The sequence below is a fragment of the Lissotriton vulgaris genome, chromosome 4_1, assembly GCF_964263255.1.
Source record: "Lissotriton vulgaris chromosome 4_1, aLisVul1.2, whole genome shotgun sequence".
NCBI classification, from domain to species: domain Eukaryota; kingdom Metazoa; phylum Chordata; class Amphibia; order Caudata; family Salamandridae; genus Lissotriton; species Lissotriton vulgaris.
In genome coordinates this window covers 697,865,930-697,893,558 of record NC_141691.1, presented here as the reverse complement: position 1 = coordinate 697,893,558, position 27,629 = coordinate 697,865,930, and the positions used below count along the sequence as shown (strand labels likewise).

General features: G+C 45.3%; 1 protein-coding gene across 1 annotated transcript in view; it reads left to right on the top strand.

The window, feature by feature from the left end:
* The window catches only part of TMEM14C (transmembrane protein 14C), a 58,352-nt gene that overhangs the window by 22,368 nt on the left and 8,355 nt on the right, over positions 1–27,629 (top strand). The gene's annotated exons all lie outside the window — the stretch shown is intronic.

The following is a 27,629-nucleotide window of genomic DNA, read 5'->3' as shown; positions in this document are numbered from 1 at the left end:
GGCTGTGGGTGGGATGCAAGAGTCTCCAACAGTCAACCAACCCCAGTGTATCAAGAAAGGTGGGCAACCACAGTTGAGTGTTACGGAGGTCTCTAGGCGGATGTCTGTCCAAGGATCCGGAGCAAACCGAGTTAAAATCACCCCCCACAATCAACGACCCTGCGGGCAGATTCAAAATGGCGCTACCAAGGTCCTGGAAGGTGTTATTCTGCAAGCCCGGAGGAACATAAACCGAAACCAATGTCAGGGCACGCCCCTCCCAGCGCCCCGCAACAGCGGCGTACCGCCCCCTCTCGTCAACCATAGTGGAGTCAATCTCAAAAGGAAGGGACGTACGCACCATAACTCCCGCCCCCCGGGACCCCGAAGAGAACCCCGAATGAGCCACCATTTTAAAACCCTTCCGATTGAGCGCTCTACACGTGTTCCCCACTAAATGTGTCTCCTTCAAGAAAACAATATCCGGCATATGTCTTTTAAGCAATTGCAATACCACCCCTCTTTTAATACGATCACCCAAGCCATTGACATTCCAACAAAGAACTTGCAGTTTCCTACCTCCCATCATCATGTCTCAAGTCCCACCCAACCCCCAAAAGCCTCAACGACAAGTGAAACAGAGCAGAGCATACGACCCATTGCCTAAGAGATAGAAGAAGAGAACAAAGAGAACACACAAAACCATCCCCAACACCACCCCCCACCCTGCACCCCTGCAGCAGACTAAAAAGCCCCCTCAACCAGCAGTGTGCCTGTCGCCCCATGAACTAAACTACAAGAAAGACCCTAGAGGAGTAAGGATCCCCCGCAGTCCCCCCCCCCCCTGCCACCCTCCATGTAAAAATAGGATAAGCAAAAGTACAAAAGCTTGGCATTATCAGTCACAGACGACGGGAACACCAACCGCTAAAGACAGTGCGAGGAGCACTATTCTTGAAGATCAGGGCCACCAGAGGCGCCTTCGGAGTGTTCGTGTTCTTCTCGGCGCTGTGGCAAAGTGTCCAGCCAGTCACTCACAGACTCAGGCATGTCAAAGAACAGGGCTCGGTCATTAGTTTTGCCCAAGTCAGCCCTGATCAGGTTGAGGTCAATGGCCAGGGTGTCCACCTTATGTGCCAGGACCTTGTGCTGTTTATGCATCTCAGTCCTGATGCTTGTAATGGCCCCCATGATGTCCCTTAAAGTGGGCTCCGACCCTTCGGGCGAGCTTGTGCATACGGAGTCCTTAGACTGAGCCACTACAGAAGGCGAGGTCCTTTGTTGGGCATATCGGTCGATCTTATTTGCCTGGGGCTGGATTGTCTTTCTGCTACCCCGGTTCGCCTTCCTATCGGGGTCACCCCTGCCGGCCATGATGGGTTCGGAGAGAACAAAGGGCGACACGGCAAGAACACAGTAGGCACTTGTGTAGGCACGAGGTGCAGCTTCCACGAGGGCCAAGTCAGCAATAAACAACTCCGCAGCTACGTACAATCCGCCAGCAGGAACAGGAGATGCTCGCTTCGCTTATCAGTCATGCTCTGCGTCGTCTCGATCACCAGCCGCCCACAGAACAATGGCGCATCCCTGGCATAAAAATCAACACGACATAACTTTGCCTAGAAATGTCGGATTTGGAAGCGGAAAGCAGTTCCCGCGTCCATGACCATTCGCCAATTGGAATCCACCACCGTGGAACAGGATTTCTTCCAGGATATTTGCGGAGGGTCGGAGGGTCCGCGGAGCTCCGAGCTTACGCGGCCATCTTGCTTGTCCGCGAAGCTCCTCCCCCCCCCCCCGGCTGCTGGAATGTTAAATCCCCGGATATACTGATGTTGTGTTTTCGGCGCTTGTTGCTTTTATATGGGGAGCGGTTTAAACGTTTTTTCACCCGTCTCTGCTCCGTTGGCTACCTTCTTCCACCTAGTGACAACCTGCTCCCCTGGGGACCTGCTCATCAACCTCGGTTTATATTACCCCTCTGCATGATCTCAGAAAGCCAAAGGCTCTTTTCCGTCCTTGCCTTTAAAAAAAAAAAAAAAAAAAAAAAAAAAAGCAAACTTGTTGATGCTTTAACCCTGGACAGTAAGCGACTTGTAGAAAACCCGATCACCTGGTACACACCTGTTTACTTACAGTTTTATCATCTCCTGTCCGTTTCCTGCTTTAGACACTCGCTATAAAATGTTAACTGTAAAAACACTGGTCCTCATGGGTATCGTCTCCTTGTTAAAACTGTATGGGGCTGCGAGTTCTTTCAATGTCCAAGGTAAGCAGGCATACAAAACCTCTGAAAGCTCCCTGCCTTACAACCAGCTACAACGACACACTGCCCGCTCTTGCGTCATATTGTTTTGAGTTCTTATTTCCTAACATTGCACTGCTGTTTGGAATGCATATTTGCGACGCTTTCAGGGGGGGCTGGGACCTTGTAGCGCTATAAATACACGCACCACTATTTCATATTGCATTAACCAGCATTCCGCTCTGTGGACACACATTTTTTCAGTGTTATATTGCACTTATTTATTGGGAACTCAACCCAAAAATGTACATGAGCACCAGTTAGTATTATCTTTGCTCCTTCCTTCCACCTACCCCTTACCAAGAAGTGTCAGACCTGCATGGAACTATAAATCAATATTATTTTGGCTGTCTAGCCTGCTAGCCACCATCCTACTAGTAACTATACCCATGGCCATCAGGTGCCAACATTTTCCCTGTATTATTCATGTTGCTTCCCATGTAAACACATAGGTTGGATATAACGATATTTACTGTTGTCGGAGGCAACACATTCTTCTCATTAATTGGGTACATTTATTTACGAGAATCAATGTGGAGGGAAAGAGGAATTTGTGATCCAACCAATTTCCTCGAGTTATATATTCTGATCAGGGGGGGGGGGAAGGATCACTTGTCCTGCATAACTTTAGGTATGCCGTAACTGTTCCGAGTAGTCCCAATGTTAACCCTCATGCACGTGCTGGTAAATGATGTGGTATTAAGTGGTATATCTTGTTTCTCCGCCATCCCTCGCACGTGTGTGCATAATCATAGGGTTGTTTTTTCATGCAACCTCCATCCAGGAGGTATTACCCATTGTTAAAAACAGTAGTGATGAGTGATTGTGACGTGAAAAAGTGATAGGATAAAATTGTCTCTCTTGATCAGAAAAATTATTTATTAGTTCTGTATAGGAGGCAATGGATTTAAAAATTAAATCGCTGAACGTGAGTGATTATGACTCGTTCACACTAAGTGAAAAAGGTCGACATGTTTCAGCCCTTTCTTATGCCTGGTGGGTCATTTGGGCTTTCTTCAGGACCGTGGTGTGAAATAGAGACCTCTCACGTCTCTATTAGTGATAAGAAAAGAATTTAATTAATGGAACATATTGTTATGTTGCTCCATAGGAGGTCAAATTGTACCTGCAAAAAGAGAGGACATAGTAGACACAGGGTAAAGGGTGAAGGGAAACATATAAGACTCTACGACTGGTTAAATTCACCAGGGACACATAAATCGCACTGTGGCGTAGCAACTAAAAAATGGCAATACTTTGCACTGACTGCCCCACTTAAAGAATAGGGTCGACTATCTCTTAATTGGCATGGGAGTTCTAATGATTCAATTGGTTTTTCAGAAATGGCAAGTGATGGGAGTATGGTGAGGGTGGCGTATGGTTACAGGTGCCGGTTTTCAAGCGCATTCGTGCATTTTCTCAGACGCGCTCACTCCACATCAAACATTTTGTGTCATTCGGCAGCGTGATCATACTGTGCTGCCTCAACTGTTTTAGCTAGAGGACATCTTATTCTCTCTGCACATAGTTTCATAACATACCTCCGTTCTTGGCTACATTAAGCCTCTTCGGTATCAGGGTGGGTCAGGGAGGCACTCTACAATGGTAAACATTCGATCAGAACAGGGTGTTTTTGTTTAGTAATACTTTACGGTTTCGCCGCGTTGTGGTCCTCGTGGTACCTCTGGCTCTCCATTCATTCCTTGTGCTGACTGCCACCTCTGTCCCGGAATACGAGAAGCGTTTCCGGGCTATTGTTTTTATAGGTAGTGAAGGCAATGGAGGTAGAGGAAAGACTCTAGTTATTGCTCGAAATGTTCTATTTACTTAGACGTTAACTAAATCGTCAATTTGAGATTCAAGTAAATTAAGCTATTATTATCTTGTGGGCGAATTCAATAATCCGAGTTTTGTTTTGGCTCAGTTATAGACCAAATGTTGAATCAGTAATATGAATGGTGATTTTTATTCTGGTTATTTCCATAGTCATGATGTTTGGTATTAGGCTCTATACTGAGAGATTTCAATCAAAATAGTGCGATTATTCATATGTCTCATCCACTGAAAATAGTGCCCCACGGTATGTTATCATTCAGACCATTAACATCAGTGCCTAGTCTGTGCACCCATCGTTGCTCTTTTTCAAAGAGGATTTTTTCTGCGTTGTGGTCTTTATTGTGCAGTGTTTCTAAAATAACCCACTGTAGATCTTTTACAGTGTGGCCAGCTTCCAAATAGTGGCTTGACATCTTAGTGGTCACCTTCTTACATTTCACATTACTGCGATGTTCACACAGTCGTTGTTTTACCTTCCTACATGTCATGCCTATATAGTTTTTCTTGCAGGGGCATGTGATCATGTAGATGGCATGACTTGTGTTGCAATTGGTGTGGTGTAGAATTCTCCAATTCAAATCGGGGAGTAGTTGTATCTCTTTTGTCGCTTTTGTGAGGGGACAAACTGAGCAGGTTCCACATGGGTAATGACCAGTTACTGGACTCATGTCCAGTGGTGAATTCACTGTTGTCGGTTGTTTGACAGGTTGTGGTCTGGTATGGACCAAGATGTCCTTAAGATTGCGGGTTCTCTTATTGGCAAAACGGGGTTTAGGCCATTGAATGTTGGCTGAAGTTAAGATCCTCCAATTTTTATTGACTATCTTCTTTAGTCTATTACTCGCTGGACCATATGTGGTTACACAAGTTGTAATGTCAGCCTCTGGTTCTTTTGGTGTGGATTCTAAGAGACTTCCTCGATGTTGGTTGCGAGCTCTCTTTTTGCACTTTTCAATAATTCTCTTGGGGTAATGTCTTTCTTCTAATTTTTCGCTCAGCTCATTGGCTTGTTCTTTGTACTCCATCAATTTGCTGCAATTTCGTCGTAGTCTCAGAAATTGGCTGAAAGGGAGGTTTTCCCTTAGAGGTTTCGGGTGAAAACTCTGATAGGAGAGTAAGCTGTTTTGGATGTTGGTTTCGAATATGTTTTGGTTTGTAAAGTTGGACCCTCAGAGTAGATAGTGATGTCCAGGAAATCAATTTGTTTTTTATTGGCTGTATAGGTGAATTTTAGCCATTCATCCCGAGTATTGATCCAGGTGTGGAAGTTGATGAGGCTAGACATATCTCCTTGCCAGATGAGAATCACATCATCAATATATCGACGCCAGAACAGAATCTTTTGATGAAAAGGATTGACCGGGTTATTGATATGTGTTTCCTCAAATTGACTCACATAAAGCCCCGCCACACTAGGCGCAAATGTACTTCCCATGGAAGTTCCATGGCATTGTTGAAACATGGTGTCGTTGTATTTGAAATAGTTTTCGGTCAATGCCAGCCTGCAACATTCCAGGACGAAATGTCTGGGAGTCTTATGTTCCCAGTCAATGTTGAAAACTATGGTCTCAAGTGTTTCCAATGTTTTTTCTTGAGGTAGGCTCGTGTAGAGGCTTTCCACGTCCAATCCCACGAGTATCATATTGTCTTCTGAATATGTGAAATTCTGGAGCACGTGCATGAGGGTTAACATTGGGACTACTCGGAACAGTTACGGCATACCCAAAGTTATGCAGGACAAGTGATCCTCCCCCCCCCCCCCCCCCCCCCCTCCTCCTCCCCCTGATCAGAATACATTTATTTACGGACACACGTTTATCTAAACGTATTGTGTCGCTACAGAAAGTTGTATCGAAGAGTTTAAAAAATAGTATGTCTCTTATTTTATCTAGAGCCTTTTTTAAATAATTGAACTTGCAAACGTGGAAGGCTTGTTTAACATACCTTTTAGATTATGATGAATGTTGTAGCAGGTTGCTCGTGGCAGTCTGCAATCACAGTGCAAGCAGGCTTACTTACAAAAGGCTGGGCTGACTAATACTTGCACCTTCAGTTGTGCCACTGATACACTTTTACCCCCTTTAAGCCCTAGTGAAGCACAGAGACATCCAATAAAATAAGAGCACACAAGATTGGCGCACTCAGCAAACTTAAATTGAACTCTTTTACCACCAAGATCTCGAAGGTGAAATGTGAAAAGGGCAGTATAAAGATCGTGAAATATTTATCCACTTTTGACAAAAGTGCAAATCCTTAATGCTTATTTTTGGCATAAACACCTTTAAAAGGGCATGTTTACTGTACTTAGCGTACCTGAAACTTTTACGGTTGCACTGGCTGGTTTTCGAAATGAATCCTATAGAAAGGGTTAACAATTATACAGCTATTGCGAAGTAATGGTACTCCTTATTGACCACTGAAGAATAGAAGACTTGGTCGTTCTTACATTTCGAACTTGTGCCTGCATGTTTCAGAGTCAGAGTTCAACTCGCTGAGCCATTTGGTCGCCTAACTATGCAAGTTATGATGAAGTAATGAAACCATTTGCTATTACCGTTTAACAACACAGTCTTTCTAGTATCCAAGACATTGTGGTAAATGATGTATAGCGTCAGCTGTACCGTCTACACTGGCTCTATAACCTATACAATGCAGTGTGTGCTCAGGCGGGCACAGGAATCGCGTGCTCGTAACAGTGACCTAGAAATACCACTTTAAGTGCGGTTTCATGCAGTTGCGGTCTATGTACCAGGACTCCCACCCCAGTGACACCACAGGACTTCCACCCCAGTGACACCACAGGACTCCCACCCCAGAGACACCACAGGACTTCCACCCCAGAGACACCACAGGACTTCCACCTCTTTGAGATCACTCTGCAGGCAGCGGATCTCCTCCCTCATACTCTGCCCAGGACCTGGGCACCACCATTTAGATCGTGGATTCTGTTCTAGTGTACCGCCTCTCGAAGATGCAGGGACATTATGCCTGGGAGATTTGCCATGAAGTCCGTATTCTTTTCGCTTCTATCTACCCGAAACCTCTTGAACCACTGGTGCTGGATACAAGTTATAGAGGCAGGCTCCTCTCCTAGTATCACAAGTGGTGCACTATCTACGGCATAGACACTACTCCGTGTCCACATGCTTATCGGCATGAAAGTAAAAGGAAAACTATTTTGATCATTTATTTGCCCTTTTAAAACTGCATAAGGAGATGTAATATACATGAATGATACCTGCTGTTGAAACCTGTGTTTACGCTGCAGGCCCACTGATTCATGTTAAAACTCTGTGGTCCTCCCAATCTTTTCAAAGCGAAGAATGTGTAGGCTAAGCAGGAACTTGGAAGGCCTGGTAGTAACTATTTAGAAACAAGGCTGTTCTTCTTAATATGTCTGCAGAATAAACAAGGGGGCGACCTGCTTCCAAGAGTATACTTTTGCATCAAGGTCAGAAATATGGTGCACCACTGCTTTTTACAGGGGCCATCTTAAGAAGTTACCAATGCCCTCATGGAGACAAATTACCTTAGCCTTAGAACAGGCTGAATATTCCATAATTACATTTTAAATCAATTTAGAAGCGCAAAACTTCGAGCTCATGCAGGTAAATTGTCTAGCACAACTATCGCTGTTAAATGAAATGTGACTGGTTGCTCTGTCTACTTTCACAGCTTGTGTGCTGCATGGATAAACACTTATAGGGTCCCAAAGTCGAGACCTATTGGCTATGCCAAGGCTTGTTTGTCAATCTTATTTGCTTGTTTTTTATTCAATGACTTTCCTTTTCTCTTCATGTGTTTGCCCTGACCCTGGAGCACAACTTCATTCTCTTTTTCATTGGATGACTTGTATTCTTTGATTTTATTCTGGTAGCTTCTTTTTACTTTTTCTATCAGCACTCCATAGGAATGAGTGTGTTTTATTGCATACACCCTTATGTTCTTCCCATGTCAGATCCCACACTGCCCACTCTGTTTTGCTCTCTTGTACCACCAGCTCGTCAGTTGCTTCCCTCCCCAACCTTCCCAAGTGTTTTCGTTTTTTAAATGTATTTTTCCTCTGTTGCTCCTGACCTATACCTGCCCCTTCCCATCACACTTTTTTTTATTGAATTATTTTTGGAGTACTTGGCAGGTGCAATTTACCACTAGGATGCTGGTTTCACTTTGCTTCACTATTGCATGTTTTCTTCTTAGCTGTAGAATGGCTGGACATAAACGGATAATGTGCAACAATGATTCCAGTCACAATCCACATCTTTTAATGCTATTTTATTATTTCTAGCTACCACAAACTTCTTCCAGCAAAAATAAACTGAACCGAAGTTAATTCGTTTTCTCTTCAGATGTTAGAAGCGCGAGTGTTCAAATATTCCTTTGGCTGCCCAGTTGTAAAAGAAGAGGTTGTAACCCAATCCTATTTCTTCCCCGTTAAGTTTTCAAAATCTTTTAAGAGATCTTTGCTAGTAATGAGTGACTACGTGAAATGTGGATAACGATAAAATTGGGTAGAGAAGGTGAAAGAAAATTTAATATACTCCTCCTCAATCCCAACTTAATAAAAAGTGCGAAGTGGCCTAAACAAATAACCACTATCAAGAATGAAAGGTCGACATGTTTCTGCAGACTGACTAGATCCAGCCGGTATCTTGCTGCTTCCTCGGGACCATTAACGCTACTGCTTTAGTGAGAATATTAAAAAAGTTAAATATCACCTGAGTTTAAGTGATAACATCCTTCTCCTGACTATGTGGCAGGCCCTCCCACGACAGCCCAGAGGGACGCCCGGGGTACTGACTGACAGAGCGGTGCTCCGTTTTACCTGCGCTGCAGCCAGGTGAGGTGGGGCTTTTCTCTCCTGCCATGTAGTCAGGAGAAGGATGTTATCCAGATTTCACGTATTCACTGATATCATGAGCATATGCTGTGTCCGCTAGGTGGCGATCGCGTGCGCGGCCCCAGAGCAGCAGAGCAGAAGCTGCATCAGAGCCGGAGGCTGAAGGAGGTCAGAGGTGAAGTGTGAGGCAAGCCCTTAAGACGGGGGGGAGTCCTGCTTGCCCGCCCGTTAGCCGGTCGCAGCCACACCTCGAAATCTCGAAATCAGTGAAGTCAAGGTGCCGGGGTGGTTCTCCACCTTTCATGTCCAGCCAGACGCCGTGCTGAGCGGAGCTGAGGAGAGGAGGCTATGGGTGTGGTCGGGCGTGAGCGCTGATTAAAGCGCTGTGAGAACAACGCCGCCCCCCCTGCACCGAGTCAGAGAACCCGCCAGAGAAGCCAGGCCTTGACTTTGTGGCCGAGCGAGCCGAGCCTGAACTGAGCCTGAACTGAGAGGCAAAACTGCGCTGGCACAGGTGAGCTCTAGGCACATCGAGTGACGGGGGCGGGTGACCCCTGACGTAGCGGGAGCTTTCTCAGCAGGAGCGGCTGAGTGCTCCCCTCCGCGAACAGCGGGTCCCCACATTAGCCATCTCTCTTGTTGTCACCCTAGCCCTAGCCTTTGCAAGTCCCATCTCGTCGGCCCCATGGGGGCTTGACTAACCCAAAGGAGTGGTGCCACGACCCATAAGGATCCTTTCAGCCCCTAGCCTTCTCCCCCGTGCGGATGGGACAGTGAGCAGCTGGGAGTCTGCTCACCCGGGTTCCAGCACGGAGGGCAGAGCGGGCCAAGCTGAGGTCAAGTTGAGGTCTTGACCCCCTGATGCAGCAGGGAGGTGTAAAGCCTATCACAATAACTGCGAATAACCGGGAGAGCACACAGGGTTATTTCCCGCTCATCCATCGAGGAATCTGTGAGCCCAGCCTGTGGTCTACCATCAAGGTAATGCTGAGTGACTCGTGCTCCTGGCATTCAAGCTGAACAGCAGAGACAGCAGAGACAGGTGACGAGGAGCGGAGGGAGAAGAAATTTCCTCCCGTGAGCTGCACGAGACGGTGCAGCAACCAAGCAGCAAGTGTCGCCAGACCAGCTAGAGTCACAAGAGCCACCCTGTACGGCAGGGATTCACGACCTGTTTTCCCAGAGAGGAGAGAGCTGGTAGCAGGGGGTGGGCAGTCGGAGACCTCCTTACCACTTGGTCTTCAGTTCAAGGAACTCTCCCGCAGCCTTGCTGTCCCCCGGCCTGAAGACCAGAGCTGCAACAAAAAGTCACAACACAACAAAGATGAGGTCTGGGAAAGTAAGGAAGACGGCACCGGTTCCAAAACGAAAAAGGACCAGGCAACCGATATCGGCGATGGCCCCTCATCCAGCCAGTGAAACCCAACCGGTAGACGGAACCCAACCTGAAGGGTGCCGCGGCTCTTCCCAAAAGGCCACGACCAAGACCAAACTACATGAAGGAAAGCAGTCTGATCTTTTAAATTATTTTCTAACTACACCCAAAATTCCCCAACAGTCTCAGCCCCAGGAGGCAACCAGGAGTAGGAATCCACCTTGGGAGTGGAAATCAACTTCCCCTCTTCAACAACACCCGACCGTCCAGCCTTGGGAAGGCGAATACAACAAGTCAGCCCAAGTCAGGGAGGTATTTACCTTTGGCGCCACTCCAATCAAACCACAGCCCAGTCTTGGAAGCCTAGGAATCCGGGGTGGTGCCAACCCAGAACCAAGTAACATCAACTGTCAACAGAATATATTCTCGGGTGAGGCTTTGGGCCAGCAACCGGCTCATCTGGCGTCAGACACCCAGGGTGGTCTTCAGTCGCAAACCTCTCCGAGTCCATTGAAAACACAGACTGGTACCATAGCAAAAACCATGAAACCATGTGCTTTGGCAACCACACAAGGAGAAGAAGACTCTCCCATCGCAACAGAAGATTTGCTGGACCCTCATCGGAAGATAATCTGCGCTCAAATCCACGCCCAAAGCACCGCACTGAGCAATAATACTGCTCAAACAACTCCCCTAATTATTATTCCTACTGCTCAAATGACGGAGCCAAGACATTGTCCATCGCCCATGGTTTTGCACTCATTTGCTCCATACGAACAAACTATGCCTCCGTCTCAAAAGACTCCAACCAAAACCGACCCAAGTGACCAGCTCCTAGCAGATCTGTCCTATTTTTTTAAAGATACCCAAAACCCTGTAAATGACTCTGCTACCGTCCTAAACTCCAACTACGATGCTCAAACAATCTCCAGCGTTTGGCCCCAACTTTTGCAGACATTTCAACAAACAGTCAACGCCCTACACTACCATTCGGACAAACTGGATGTACAGGTTGATCTCCTAAACACGCTAGCCGTATTCACGGCAGGGATAGATAATAAATTAGACCAACTGAACAATCTAATTATGGGTGCTCAAGCGTCGACAAAACTAATTCAGTCGGTATGCTGCTGCTCCCCAATAATTAGGCTGTTCGGAATTCGGTTAAAACCGACTCTACTCGAAAGTACACTACTGGATGAAAATCAGCTGACCCGGTTTAAACCGAGTGTCACTGATTTTCATAGTTGCCGGGGGAGAGGAACTGTTGTGGTCTGCTGTCTGTCTCACTGCGGCCGCACCGAGTACTTCACAGGTCTTCAAAAAAGACCATTTACATAACGAGGCTTTGTTGTTCTTTCACCCTTCTCAGAGCCCCTGGGGGCAGGGCTGAGCTCAGAAACAGTCTTCGTTGCTTGCTGTTTTGGCACGTCTGGCAGCCGACCCTGCACCAGGGAGCTGTTAATTTTCCCCGTCCATAACTTGTATGTACACAGGTGCCGGCTTCGTTTTAGCAAGGCGCTCACTTTAATGTTTCTTTGCGTACACGTTAAAGGTAGCATAGGCGTTGCGCTTTATATTTAGCAGAGTACCCCTTTTTATTTTTAATTACCATGCCGCCACCCACATACATTTTAAGTACCCCGCTTTGTTTCAGCACGCCATCCGCCTATTGTATTTTGCGTGTATTATTTCCCTAGTCAGAGGCTGTGCACGGTAAAACACCGCCCCTGACCTCTGACCTAGGAACAGCAAGAGTACACGAGGCTGGCCTGCATTGTGTCGAATGACTTCTAACTCTCACCTCGGACCCCGCCGGTTGCTGCTCTTCTAAACGGACTCATTTCTGCTGTGGTGCTGGTACTGCTAGTGCTGCATGAAAAGAGGAACCGTGGGTAACGAGACGCTGTGTGCGCGGGGCAGCTTGGCAGGATATGTTTGCCCAAGGTGCCCCCACCTCCGGGCCACTCTGGACCCCCCTCCCCCCTCCGCTGCTCACTCTGGAAATTCGGGACCCAGGACAGGCTTCAGTGACGCCCTGACCTAGGAGAGACACCCGAGTCCGGGCTCAGAGTCAGGTGAGCGCTTCAAACAGCCATGAACATCACCGGGGCCTCTGGGTTGCTCCTCATAAAATATTATTCATAATCGGTTTTACTGTTTCTATTAAATGCTGTCGTTGGTAATTCGCTTTCTATTGGGCCCCGGCAAGATGACGTGCATTATATGTTTACTTCTCACATTCCAATCACATTGTGCGCAGGAAAAACATAGCGCTGCGGTGGGTGATTGTCAATGTCTCACTTAAGGCCACGTGTGAATGGCGGTACAGGCAGTTGTGCTCAACTCTGAACCCCAATCCCAACTACTAGCCTGTTTCATATTCGAGGGGCACCTTTGTGAATGTGACGTCACTCGTGGTGTGTCCTGTTATTAGCACTAGGAGAAACCGCACTTGTGAACAGCTCACCAGGGCACATGGTGTGCACAGCTGTTTAACAACACTCCGGATGCAGGGTTATTTTTATTTAATATTTGGCTTCTCTGCTCCCAATGACGGGGTTATATAGCGGATTTACCCTTTTAGTTTCACTGCTAGTTTAACGAATTAATCATTTCCTGCTTGCGCATCCAAGGCTGCCTGGCTGCATTCACCAAAGTGCCTAGTGCGAAGCTTAACTTGTAGCGCTGAGCTGCTCTCTGGGGCACCTTGCAGCGCTAGGCTGCTGCAGAGCCTCTCTTTCAAACTCTGTCACACTTGACCCTGTCTGGCTGGAAGGACAGTAGGTTACTGACCTTTCATTTCAGGAGTTCTGACACATTTAAAAATCTTTATAGAGCTTTTCATTGCTCAAAAGGTAGTCTGTTTCCAGTTACTTCATAGCTTGGTTTTACTTGGGAGAAAGTGTCACTATAAGTGTCACTCATTTGATTGTTGAATGTCACTCATTTGTACACAGAAATCATGGGAGTGTCACACAAGTCATCAAAATTCAAACAGAATCTGTGCAATCTAAAAACTTGACACCTCTGCTTTAGCCGTGCCTTTTCTCTTCCCTAGTGCAGGCTGCTCGAGTCCAGCAGAGAAGTTCGTCAAAGGACTAACTTTGTGCTGCCCATGACAAACCGAATGCCTATGTGTGCTGTTCTCCCACTAGCGCATGGCTTTCATAGTGCATGAGCTCGGAGTTCAAAAGTATCAGCTGAGCTCAGTTAATTAATGCCCTTTCATTGTGTGCAGGACACCAGTTCGGGTCTACGAAGTCGAGGTGGGTGATCTACAGTTTGTTATTTCATTTTGCTGTTCCTTTATTTTAGCCGTTTTTCCTATGACTAGAGTTGTGATTCTTGCACCAAACCTAAATCTGCTATGCTTTATCACTGCTGCATATCAGTTTGTTTTACCTGGTTTTTCTTTTCTGGATACATGCACACGGACAGTAATGGTGCTTCAGCACAGGAGCTACTAAAAGTGCTTTACCGTTCGTAATTTAAATAAAAGTGCTGTCCTATATAGATTTTTTTTCTGTTGCAAGGTTATATGTTGCTTTCAATATGTGTATGTCGTAGACAACATTGGCCCTTGTGACGTGCACTAATCTGGCTTCATTCCCTTTTTTTCCACACAGTCTCCAAGTAGTGGTGTTATTCCCATTTGACTCCTCCCTACATGAGTGGCAATGAGCTGTCCCCATGGTTGTCTTTACGGTCCCCTAACATTCTTTTACAAGTATCTGGCATGTCTCCTACACACTCTGGAGTTGGATTGTATATGATATGCGGAGCCGAAACCTCCGTGTCTGTGTCACAATAAGTGGCAAGGCAACAGAAACCCCATGACCTGGATGCCGGTAAACCCCAAAGAGAAGCAAACTTTGTTTGTTTAGAAAGTTAAAAGAAACCCTTAAAACTTCACCTAGTTGAAAAGAGTTGCATTTTATACACAGGCAAAGGAAAAGAAAACAATTCCTCTTTGAAACGAAAAGACTGTCTGCGATAGATTTACTAGACTAAAATGACCGTGACATTTCATTAAGAAATAAGACAACATATTTTCTCCCTCTCCCATCATTTTCTTTTGACCACAGGCGCCTCTCCAAATAAAGAACCCAGAGCCAATATTAGCCAATTAAAAGTCCCTACACGAAAACGTCCGCTTAACTGTTAATAACATACTCAGTCAAATCCAAATGCTATAGTATATTTGTCACCAACTGTATTATTAAAATGATTGTGGTTCTGGGTAAATCACATAATCTACCCGTCACTAACAAAAATGAATGTGCCCTTGTGTAACGCAACAGGTGCACATGTGAAGCGCTTCAATACCTTCAGGTCGAGTTAGCATTATATAAATCTCAGAGGGGAAAAACACAGCAGTGAAAACCAGCCTAGCTTTACACATAGCCGTGCCATCATGCTACGTGATTTGTGAGAGGTGCCCAAAACCATGAACATGTCACCCAGCTCTCACTTTCTTCAAATGACAACACGTTGATTCTAAATGAACTATGAGAACTGCCTGCCTTGCCTACAACGCCCAACACCCCCAGAAATCTCTCATTTTCCAAAAGTTATCTCTGTACCCCGAGGTTCAAGAGGTGTGCCTTGCACAGTCACCCTTTTCAGGCAAATTTCAGAAAGTGCTGACTTAACCTTCGATTTGTAAAAATGTATTCGGACCTCATATACACTGTACGTACACGGTCTATATACCATGCATCAATGAAGAAATGACGCAATAATAAAAGCAAAGCGTTCCATAAACACCGGTAAAACACCGTTTCAGTTGTTTATTATTGCGCGAAAATGAGTAACCACCTAAAAGCACTGTTTTTTTGAGGTATTGAAATCACTGGAAACCACTGAAAAAACACCACCAGAATTCACCAAAAATAGAAACTGAAAACAGGAAAGCCTACCAATAATCGATTCTCTATCATCGCTCCCTGACTTTCTGGCCAGCGTTCTACAGGAGGTAAGAAAGTTGAGGGGTAACAGCACAGGCACCACACCGGAAGTTCCAACTCAAAAGTCATCATATTGGACCCAGGATCATGCCACTTCCCAGCCAGTTGCCAAAGAAGGCACTAAGCCAACCGAGGGCACACACTCTCGCTTAAACCAGGCAAGGGATCAACCAACTCCAGGGCAAACACAACCTGGCCAGGCAGAAGCCGATCAGGGAAAGACGGGGTCGCCAAATAGAGGTACCACCAGTTCAGCTAACTCTCCGAAGGGCCTACTGGCCAGTCCCCAGTGTTTGACACTCACCACCCAGGATGATCAGTCAGGGTTTGAACCCCAGCTAAGCAAAAGAGAACGCAAGCGCCAACGCAAACAAAGAAACAAGGCCAAGGTACCAAGAACAGCTGCCAACCTGGGATACTACCCGCTTTTTTCAACAACATCAAGCAAACAAGCCCCGAGTGTGACAGACGCACTACCTTCGCCAGGAAACCATGCTGTGCCCAAGATAAAAGAGGTTCCACCTGTAATTAATACCCAACCCACATTGGGGGGTCCCCAGGAAATAAGTGATCCCCCAATACGAGTAGTCAAAAAAGAGTCTGGCCCGGCTCCAGTAAACAAGGACACGATAAAAGACGAAAAAGGGTCACCGAGAATTAAAGAACCCGAAGTGCCTCCAAAAACAGGATACGTCACACCCCCAGTTCAGGGAGACGTTACTATGAGGGGTCAGAATCTGACTAAAACGTTCCACATTCAGAGACCAGATCATCCCACAAACCATCGTCGGTCGCCAAGGACCAGGACCAACTTGACAGTACAGGAGAACAAACACAATGAGGGATCGAGACCAAATAAAAACAAAATGTACAATCCTCAAAAAGAGACTGCCAAAGTTACCTCATACTCCTACATCTTACTAGCCCCTGAATACAAATCAAAGGGCCGCCATGACATCCTCAACAGAGCAAACATACTCAAATTGATAGAGGGGACCCCTGGATTCATGGGCCTAGTATCGGATGAAATTGAGGCTATCGAGTTCCTCCCACCAAGAGGAACACAACCATCGGAGGTAACCCTGGTGACATTCAAGGAGGCAAAGTGGGCATCCACGTTTTTGAACAACAAAGCAACCCTAAGGGAATTGGGTATTCGAGTCTACCCATACTCTTTGCCGGGCTACCCAACCACACTCCTTAACCAACTAACATCACCTAAAAAAAGTGGGATAACAAGGCAGAAAGGTCAAGAAAAAACCCACTCAATTCTAAAAAACGCCTTAGGGCCAGAAGAAGACTGCAACATCCATCTCAGAGAAGTAGCCACCAACGACATTGGCCAAGGATGGGACTGGCTCCCAGCAATTTTATCAACTAAAAGCCACGAATGACCAGTTAAACCTATGATTACTCCAAGTGGCACAAAAATTCCAGCACAGCCACCACAGTCAGGAGCAGCATCCAACTCCCCATCAGACGAAATTACCCTACTATGCTCCTGGAACATAAGTGGTTTACTCCAAAAAATTGGGGACCCAGATACGCAATCTTTCTTGGGGAATCATTCAGTAATAGCACTACAGGAAACCTGGGCTTTACAGGGGTGCCCAGTGCTTGGGTTCACTGAGATATGGAATCCAGCAACCAGGGACAGTCGCTTTGGCCACTCGAAAGGCGGGCTGGCAACTTATGTATCAAACTCTATAAAAGCCCGAATAACGCGATGGCCCCTCAAGGAAGACTGGATCCTAGGGGTCAAGATCGATCCTTGGCGGAAACACCGCCCCCTCGTTCTTTTAAATGTGTACATTAACCCCAGTACACGCACAAAAAAGGTCCACCTGACCCGTCTAACCGAGATTATGAACGATATAGCCACGGACCAACCCAATTCAGACTGCATAGTTACTGGGGACTTTAACACCTACCTATTTCAGGGGAACATAGCAGATAACGATGGCCCCCCCCTAATCCAAATCATCGAGGCCACCAAGCAAACTAAACCGCTTACACAAACTCAAAGTAATCTAGGCGATCTATGCGTGAGCCAATTTTATAGTGCAGGTTATCTTGTCATCAATGGCAGAACAGCCGGGGACACTCCACCAAAGTGGACATGGACAAATGGCTCAAAGCATTCGCATCTGGATTATCTAATCTGCACCGCACCCCTGTTAAATTGCATCATTGACTTTAGAATCCACCCAAGAATGGAAAGTGATCACAGGCCCCAGGTCACAGTCTTCAACATAAACCCAGAGTATCACAAAATGGCACCATCGACACTTCAGGGAACCTACACAGAAAACTTAAAGCGCCTAAAGTGGACTGAAGAAATCAGCTTGAATATTCTTGAGGCAAGCTCGGACATAATAAGACTGGGCCAGGAGCATGAGGCCAGTCCAACCGAACAATGGTCCATGTTATGCTCCCACTTGATTCATCTGTTCCCTGTAAGGCACCAAGCCCAAAGGGCAACCTGGACGCATCAATATACATTATCGCAGACGACGAAGTCACTAAAGAAAACAAGAAATAAGGCCCTGCGGGCACTGACCAAATCCCCGGGAAACAGTGACTGCATATCCAATTATCAAACTTCACAAAAACTATTTATGTGAGCGATTTAAAAAGGACAAATGGGCATTTGAAAACCAATTCTGGAGTAAACTGGTGTGGGAAAGTAAGCAAAAAAACTCAAGGAAATTCTGGGCGCTTATTAACCGCACCAGCTTAGGAACAGTGTGTACGGGGTCGGCCAACATCTCTGAATCAGACTGGGCAAATTTCCTGCTTGATCACTTTAAGTCTCCTGATTATCCAAGCCCCTCTGGAAACACCACCGTAAGTGAGACCAGTCAAGGGCATGGTCCTCCGTGGAGTATAACACATGAAAAGGTCTCGAAACTATTGTCAAAAGCAAGATCTGATGGGGCGCCAGGCCCAAATGGCCTGCCACAAACTTTGTTTAAATCTGATATTACCCTCTGGTCAGGAACATTGGCCAATCTTTTCAATTATGCATTAAGAACATCCACAATTCCAGAGTCATGACGGGGAGCTATAATACACCCAATTTATAAATCTGGATCCCACGCCCATCCGAGCAATTATAGACTCATTGCCCTACTGGACATAGAGGCAAAACATTATGCAGGTCTTCTACTAGAGGACCTAAGGTTATGGGTAAAGGACAATAACCTTTTGCCAATGAACCAGACAGGGTTTGTGGCACACTCAGGAACCCGTACCAACTTGCTAGCAATAACAACTGTAGTCGACAGGGCAGCTGCAACCTCAAGATTAGTTCATTGCTGTTTTGTCGACTTCAAAGCAGCATTCAATAGAGTCCCCAGGGAGGCCCTATGGGCCAAACTAAAGATGTGGGGGATTCCAGAGAAACTACTAGAGGGAATAATTCAGCTCCACACTAGGACGTGGGTGCGGGTGAAGTTGGGGACCGGCACACATCTCTCACGGAAAATAAAGACAACTAGAGGTGTGAAGCAGGGATGTGTGCTGGCCCCTCTCCTTTTTAACTTATTTGTAGGAGATCTGTCAGCAGTCCTAGACGACACTAATAGTCACTCTCCGAAGGTGGGCGGCAAGACTCTAAGCAATCTCTTATATGCCGACGACCTGGCTCTCTTTAGTTTAACCAGGGTAGGGTTGCAAAGACTCCTCGATAAACTGTTCGATTATACGATCAGCAACCAACTCGAGGTTAATCTAAAGAAAACGCAAGTAGTTACATTCGGCAAGAAACGATACACAGGGGGCGGCTGGTCATTCAATAATGTTAGTTTAGAAATTGGCCAGTCCTATAAATACCTAGGCATCCACCTTGACTCAAAAAGTAGTTACAAGAAACAGCGTAGAGAGATCGGAGTTAAAGCTGTGACCCTAATGGTGTCACTAGGCAAACTTGCGAAAGACCTTTCCGGTCCAACCTTAGCCCCCCTTTTGGAGGTAATGAGAGCAAAGGTCGGCCCCACCCTATCCTACGGCGTTGAGATTTTCAGTGGTAAAATGAACACAACCCTGAACCAACAGACCACTAAAATTTACAAAGGGGTGCTCCGGTTGCCAAAGACCGCTTCTGCAGCGCAGATTAGGCTGGAGATGGGGCTAATAAACTACGAGGCCTCAGCCACTGGGGCATACCTTAACATGTGTCACAAGCTAAGACAAGCTGAGCCAGGTACTTTAGAATCCCTAGTCTGGCAAGAAATTAGCCAGATAAACCCGGGGGGTCTGTACGGACGTCTCTTTATAGACGCCATCAACCAAATGTCAGCAAGTGAGTTGTGGGCCCTAAACCCAGGCCAGATAGCATTTAAAAAAGCTATAAAAAAATGTGTGAGATTGAGTTCTCGTCTCACTGATAAAGCACTCTTTCTGAAACGTAGTCACGCCTGGGTCACGATAAATTCCTACAGACACCCGGTCCCAGCCTGCTATCTGGCCAGCACATATCCATTATACCTGAAACGCAGCTTTATTGCCATCAGACTGGGTGACTGGCGTTTCTTGCGAGATTTACCATCATGGCGACGCACATCGGAAGATCTCTCTTGTAGAGGGTGTGGGGAAACAGCGGAAACCATGTTGCACGTAAGCTGTCTTTGCCCAGCCCTTAACACAGAACGCAGGTCTGGTTTAAAATTAGAATGGAATAGGCTGGGTGTTCGGACCTGCAGGCAAGCCATCATGGCAGCTTTGAACCCGGAAAACACAGCGCTAAACATAAAATTTATAAAATTTATCCTGCGAGCATATCACATCTTTAACCTAAGGAGACCATGCTAAAGTGCCCAATCTTTTTCTTTTCACCGAAAACAGCATTAACTGGCATTATTCTTAGCAATGTTAGACAAAATCTGGTTACAACTAAAAGCAAGCTGGCGCCTTGTTTCAATTTTTGTGATTTTAAAATACACTATGAGATAAAATCCCTGTTTTTACAATGTTTGTTAATGGATTGTGCCTGCATATCTCAACTTGTGTTGTTATTCCTAGAAGTTTTTATTCTAATATTCGGTCAGGCAGTGAATCTGTAAATTCTTTTAAAGATATGTTTTATATCTAAATAAAGATCATTATTATTATTATTATCACTCACTTTACTTCACATTTAGTGCACTGCTTTTCAGTTACCTTCGGATATACCATTCTAATTTAGATCACTGGGTCCCACTAGTAGGTCTAGGCTTTTACATCTGCCAGTCCGCTGTGGGCATACTATTCTACCTTCATGGTGTGAAGGATCCCAGATGATGAAGGGCGGATTCGAGTGGTGACTGATGGGAATCTTTTCACAAAGAAGGGATACCCTATGCGTGACTTTAGTAGCACACATTATGAGTGAAGCTTCTCCTTCACCTCTACATAGTAATTAGCCTTTTTTAGGTCTCGGCTAAACGCGCGGAAGCGCGTTGTCGCCGAGAACTTATTGTTAGCGAGTGTGCTTCCCAGGAGACACTCCTGGCCGCGCGCATCCCCTTGGAGGGCGATTTGAAACGCGCACGCGATCGCGCTCGCTGTGGGCAGCTGCTGTCGTGCATTCACACAGACGCACACCAGTGCCAATGCACGCACTTGCTCATACAGTGCCATGCTTCAAGGAATTAAAGATAATGTGGACAGAACGAATAAAAAGAAGTTAAACATGAATGCTAAAGCTGTGATGGGCACTAAAAATCGAAAAGCTTAAATCAGATGTGTGAAATAATAACGTACCGAAAAAACCCTAAAAAATAACATGTGCTTGAAAGCCAAAAAATGAAAAGCAAGTGTTTACCTGTGGATGCAGTCCGTGGGAAGCATTAATACAAATGTTTACATGCTGGCTTATGTGTTTAATCAAACGGAGAAGAGAGGATAAAAGCACAGTGCTAGTGCAATGAGTGAACCAAAACTGTGCTATATATGTCCTCCTAGATCCAACACAGTCTTACATCGTAGGTGCCAAGAAATATATGAGAGTACCTACATACTGCATCCGGCCGTGAAGGATAGGGAGTAGTGAGTGCAGAGTAGTGAGTGCAGAGTAGTGAGTGCAGAGTAGTGAGTGCAGAGTAGTGAGTGCAGAGTAGTGAGTGCAGAGTAGTGAGTGCAGAGTAGTGAGTGCAGAGTAGTGAGTGCAGAGTGAGTGTGCAGGTGCAGAGTGCTGTGTATTGGCAATGTAAATGACAATGCCATGTATTTATGATTTAAAGAAAAAAAAGAAATGTCATGAGCAATGCCAATAGCTGTACCTTTAATGATGACGAGACCATTGCATTGCAAATGCTTGTTTGCTTATTAGTTGACTTCTTGCTACTCTTTGTCAATTTATTACTCCAGGCATCAGTTAAGAGTAGATAATGTAAGGTTTTTCTTAAAGAAGCCAGACCAGGGTTGTACCAGGGGTCTCCAACCTTTTCTGTACTGAGATCTACTTCTGATCAGGGAAAATAATCTTGAGCTACTGAAAGCCAAGCAACTTTTTCATTGTTACCAGACACCCCCCCCCACAACCAACTTCATTGACTTAAAGCCTAATGTCCATAGAGCCAGATACTCTGGTTTGAAAAAATACTTTTGGATTAGGGCACTATGACTGGGCTGCCATGTGTGTCAGTGAGAGCTTGGTCTTTGAGGATGTATGAACGTCTGCTTATGATGGGATAAATGTGTATGGGTGAATGAGAGACTGTGTTGTATGCACTTGTGGCAAAGGACATATCTTTCACGATATGTAGTGCCAGTACATTTATAACTGAAAATAAAGCCATTTTTTAAGTGTAAGAAATTTTAAGTGCAGAAAAATGTTCATAATATTTAACATTTTCTGCTGTTTAAATTTCTCTCTGGGCTAGGGGTTCGGGCGGACCGGAATAACAAGCGTGGAGGCCGAATAAAGTGAGCTATCTCATAGCTTGTTTTATTGTTGTACAGAAAGTCAGGGTTTTGGAAGGGAAAGAAACAGGGGTTGAGAATGTGATAAAGTTCCTGGATGTGTCGGGAGAGTAGGGATCCGAGAATGGTTCTGTAGCCTTGGACGTCTCAGGAGTAGGTCCGTCTTTTCCACGACGTGTCAGGTGATCCTCGGAGGTATGGGGAGAGGGAGAGAAAACTGGGCGATTAGTCCTCAACGCAGGACTGTCTGAGTACTGTCACCGACACCAGGGTTGTGTGAGGGAGGAAGCGAGCGTGAGGAACAGGATATTACGGTCAGCTACGGGTAGAGCAAGAAGGGAAGGGAAGAGGGTGAAGTGATGAGGGTTCAAGTGGGGGTTTTCTAAACTACCGGGCTCATGTCGTGGTCTATACAAATATACAGTGCACTTAGGGTTTCAGCAATGTGAGGGGACACTCTATCTACACTTATATACAAGTCCACCTAGGAGCCAGGAGACAGGGTACTCACATGCCCCGTCGCAACTCTCCCGCGAGTTACGGCCGCTCTCCAGCCACCTCCTGGGGACTCCACCAGTCCTCGGTCCAAACGTCCTCCTCGTCTCCGGTCTTCTCTTCTCCGTCACACCCGCTTCTTCCGTTCTCCAACTCGGGTTCTCCGTACGCTGTCTCCTGCCACGAGTCCGCCGCCTTGAACGCTCTCTCCTCGCTTCTCTCGGCTTTTCTGTGTTCCGGATCCGGGTCGAGGGCGGGACTTCCGAGTTCAGAACAGGGCGGTTCCGGTCTCCGGTGTGTTCTGGTAGGTTCCTGCAAGGGAAGAGAAAGGGGAGGAGATTGTGTTGCCAGGGACGCGGTTTGGTCTGGTTCAGAGTCCAGGGAATTAGTGCTAAGCCACCGCCCAATGGAGGTAGGGGACGATTCCGTTCCACATTCTCCCACTTAAAAAAAAAAAAAAATGGCTGTATTTTTCAGGTCTAAAAAGGACATTGTGTTTACCAGCCCTGAGAGCAAGATGCCTGCTGTGTGTCTGTGTGTAAATGCAATATATATATATATTTATATTTATATATATATATATATATATATATATATATATATATATATATATATATATATATATATATATTACATAATACAGCCATTTGTTTAAAATGGAGGAATTTAAAGTGAAGAAACATGTTAATAAAATAAGACCCAATTGGCTTTTTGAAACTGGAGAAAAACATTAAGACTTAAGGTGTCATAGAAATATTTTTCTTCACTTAAAATGTCTCCCATGTAAAAAATAAATAAATCGATTTTTCAGTTATAAATATGGCGCATTGTTTACAGGCCACTGGGGGGAAGAGGCCCACTCTTTATAAATGCTTCACATTGAAATGAAAGATTAGATTAAAGAGTTAACTTAATTATTAAGTTAATTATCTTCATTTCAGATTTTTTCCGATTTAAAGCGTTCAGAAACCTAATTTTGTTCTCACCCTCTAATATTGAGTTGACAAGGACTGTTATTTAAGAGTTAAATGCCTCAGTGCTTTAGTTCTTCCTCTGTTCCCCACCCTGGGTCATAATTCTGACCATTATCAGGCACATCTTTCTGCAGGCCTATGATCATAATGTAAAATAAACAGATCTTTCCCTTAACTTTAGTAAGAAAATGTGACCCTGTGCTTGTTTAAAAATGAACTCCTAGCTGCCAGCTACTCTGAACATGTCAGAGTTACTGGTAGCTTGGGATTGACTGTTCAGAGCCACATGCTGAGAATGTATTAATTTCTTTCCAAATTAATGATTTTAATGCAGTGTCTGGAGCTGATGTAATCTTGGAATAAATATTAACATATTTAGCCTTAAGCGCACAATCCTACCTTTACAAAGCAAATTCTAATGGAATATGGTGGTCCATTTGTAAGGCGGTTCAGTAATTGGCAAACGCAACACAATGCCAGCATTAACAATCACATCATTTTAGTGGCAAATAGTGCTACGCCATAAGTTAGTATGGTCCTAAATTTAGCAGCAATGACACGAAATAAAGGGGTTGAGCATGGTCCTTACAGATGGTCACTGAACTATTTAAAAAAAAAAAAACAGCAGTGTTCAAGGTTAAAGCTTAGGGTTTCAAAGAGGACCAGTGCAACTGGCTTCTCATCTTTCCTGAAACTAGATTCCAGGATATTTATATGCTCGAACTCGCACTACTGTTTTATTTTCTAGTTATGTTTTCTTAAGTTTCTCTCATAAAATGACAATCTTTATCATTTTATTGCAAGATTGTTGATGGAGTAATATTTACCTAACACAGTTCTAAGCTTCCGAAGGGCAATGACCTCCCTACTGATGGTATCATCAATAGGTTTGGAGGATTGCAAAGTTGCCATCACCCAGTTTTGGCGGGGATGTTAGCTTTATTATTAGTTACCAACGTGTACTTCATAGAGGTTGAAAAGCAGGAGTTCCAAGTCGCCGCTCGACTTCAAACCTCTGTTTATATTTCTAAAGCTTACAACTTATCCCCAGCGGGATATCCTGGTGCTAGTCTGAGCCAATAACTGGTTCCTGATTTAAGTGCATTTATTTTCAGAAGTTGTGACTGAGTCACCTGTGTGACGTTAGCTCAAGTCCCAGAGTACAGTGCTTTGCTATGATGACACAAAGAAGAGTGGATGAAATTCCTCAGTTGAACAATTTTGGTCCATAGCCAATCACAATGTACACAATCAAAAGCTGTTTTAAAATCTATATAGGCGGCATATAGTGAAGAGCCCTTCATCTATATCCATATCAATCCATACTGATATAATAAAGAGAGAGCCCAAACCTTTGAGGCGGGTAATCTCAGGAACCACAGCACCAATCACAACACCCAATACAGCGTTGGAAAGGGCAGTTGCAGGAGAAGGACATAGGCTATGCAGACGCCCACCATATATATATATTTAAAAGGTAAAAGAACCGTGCCAGCAAAGTAGTCCCTTGTGGGAGTGTCTGCGTTGTGCTGTGGGCGTGTGCTGGGGGCTTGACAAACGCTGGGGGCGTGTGGTACGTTCCGCCCTTCATGACATGTCTCATATCGTTTGCTAATCCCACCCTGCTCCCTTTAAATACCCCTGCACCCCATAATCATAACCCACCCGTACTCCTTAAAATACCCCAACACCCTTAAACACTAACCCATCTTAACCCTATACATATACCCTGTACCCCCAAACCTATCCCTAAACCCTAAAAATTCCCCTGTACCCCAAAACCCAAACCTACCCCGAACCCTAAAAATACCCCTGTACCCCAAAACCCAAACCTAGCCCTGAACCCTAAATATAACCCTGTACCCCAACACCCAAACCTACCCCTGAACCCTAAAATACCCCTGTACCCCAAAACCCAAACCTAGCCCTGAACTCTAAAAATACCCCTGTACCCCAAAACCCAAACCTACCCCTGAACCCTAAAAATACCTCTATACCCCCAAACCTAGTCCTGAACCCTAAAAATGCCCCTGTACCCCAAAACCCATACCTATCCCTAAACCCTAAAACTACCCCTGTACCCCATAACCCAAAACTATATCTGAACCCTTAAAATACCCAAACACCCCAAAACATATACCTCAGTACCCCAAAACATATACGCCTATAACCATACTTACCTTATCTAAACATTAAAAAAATATATATGCTTTTACCATTCATGCATTTACAACAAATTTCGTTGTAAATGTATGTATGTATGTGTCTTGTAAAGCGCACTGCTGCCCTGAGGCGTCGTGGCGCTGTGGACCGCTGGGGAACCCGTCCTGGCTATCCCTGTGAGATGGTCCCTACTGGGTATCTCCAAGGTGAAACCAGGCATCCCCGGCGAATGTGGGGGGCCGTTGTAGAGATGAGGCAAGCTAATGCCCAGAGTTGCCGAGTGTGATCCCTGGTTAGAGTAGGCACCGAGGTGAGAATTATCGAGTCTGCTGACCCTGGTCCACGACCCTGCCGCGTCGGGAATTGAACCCTGGTCCCGGGCCGTTCTCTGCTTCCGGGTCTGCCGCCTCTAACCAGTGAGCCACACCACTCCACAATGCGTATGTGTGGTAAAAGCATATAAAATGTAATGCCATGCGTTATAATGGCATTGCGGAGTCATGGTACTTTCGTAATGAAAGTATACGGAGTGATGGTATGCGGAAATAAAGTTGCGGAATAATGGGTGTTTACCCTCCCACGGTAAGTACATTGGTGGCACGGCGGCCCACATCTCCAGCAACATACTCATATTTTTTCACCTCCCATTTGAAAAATGCACAGGTATCTCTCATTGATGGCCGCACCGAGATACACTTTTAGACACACCTCCCGCCACAAGTTCTAGAATTGAGAACTTTAGAGCTGGGGAGCTACGTTCGAATATCTGCATCAGCTCAACATCCTGTTATTCCAGGCAAATCGCTTTGTCTCCCCGTGCCTACCACAAATGAATGTGTTCTTCTGTAATGTAAATTGTGCTCATGCCATGTTGTCGAGGGAAAATAGAGTTCACACACTACTGAACGCGCACTCTTAAGTGCATCAGCAGTGCACTGTGAATCGGACCGTTTCACAGGCCTGTCACAGATAAGAAATGTTGTCAAAACGAAATCCTACACAACAATATACTACTGGCTGGCAGCAATTCATACCCACACAACGTTGAGAAGGGCTGCTAGTTATAAGTATATACAAGAGTTCTCGAATGCTCGACCCAAAAAGAAACTGTGTATATTTTAAAAACAAAATCGGTATCTTTCTGGAACTGTAATGGCTTTACAGATAATTTGAGTAGTTCTGGAATCAGTATATGCATGTCTAACTAGCAGAACTAGACCCAGTGTGCCTCTTGGTCCACCTGGGACTGGGAAGGTATCCATCAAGTATGGGATATGGAAGATTAGCAACCTGGCAGAGGATAAACATGTTGAAAATAATTGGGCAGCTTTATTTTGGTTTGTGCCATCAAGTTTTAGAAGTTGCTGACCTGACTGCATTGAAGCAGTTGTAGCAAGTACAGAAGTGAAATGCGGACTCCTCACGGTGCATAGCACAACTGCGATCATTGTTGCTAAACTTAAGACGTTAAGTAAATTTAGATACCCGAACCATCTTTCAGTGCCAAGAACTTAATACATGTGTAGAGTTGTGTTTTGCACAGTGGGGAGTCAGCACATCATTTCTAAACTGTTATTAAACCACCTCTGTAGGTGGGCAGACTTTTGGCAATCTGCAGAGCCTAGCGCTTTAGTAAGGCGAGTAAATCCTATATATCTTGAAGATTTTCCCACATCTTGAAGTATTCTAGATTCACTTTTCTTTTCCCCCAGGTGTTGAAACCTGGTGAACCCAATAAGTGAGTCATAAAAAGATGAACCATTTCAGAAAATTATTTTTTTCATTCGTA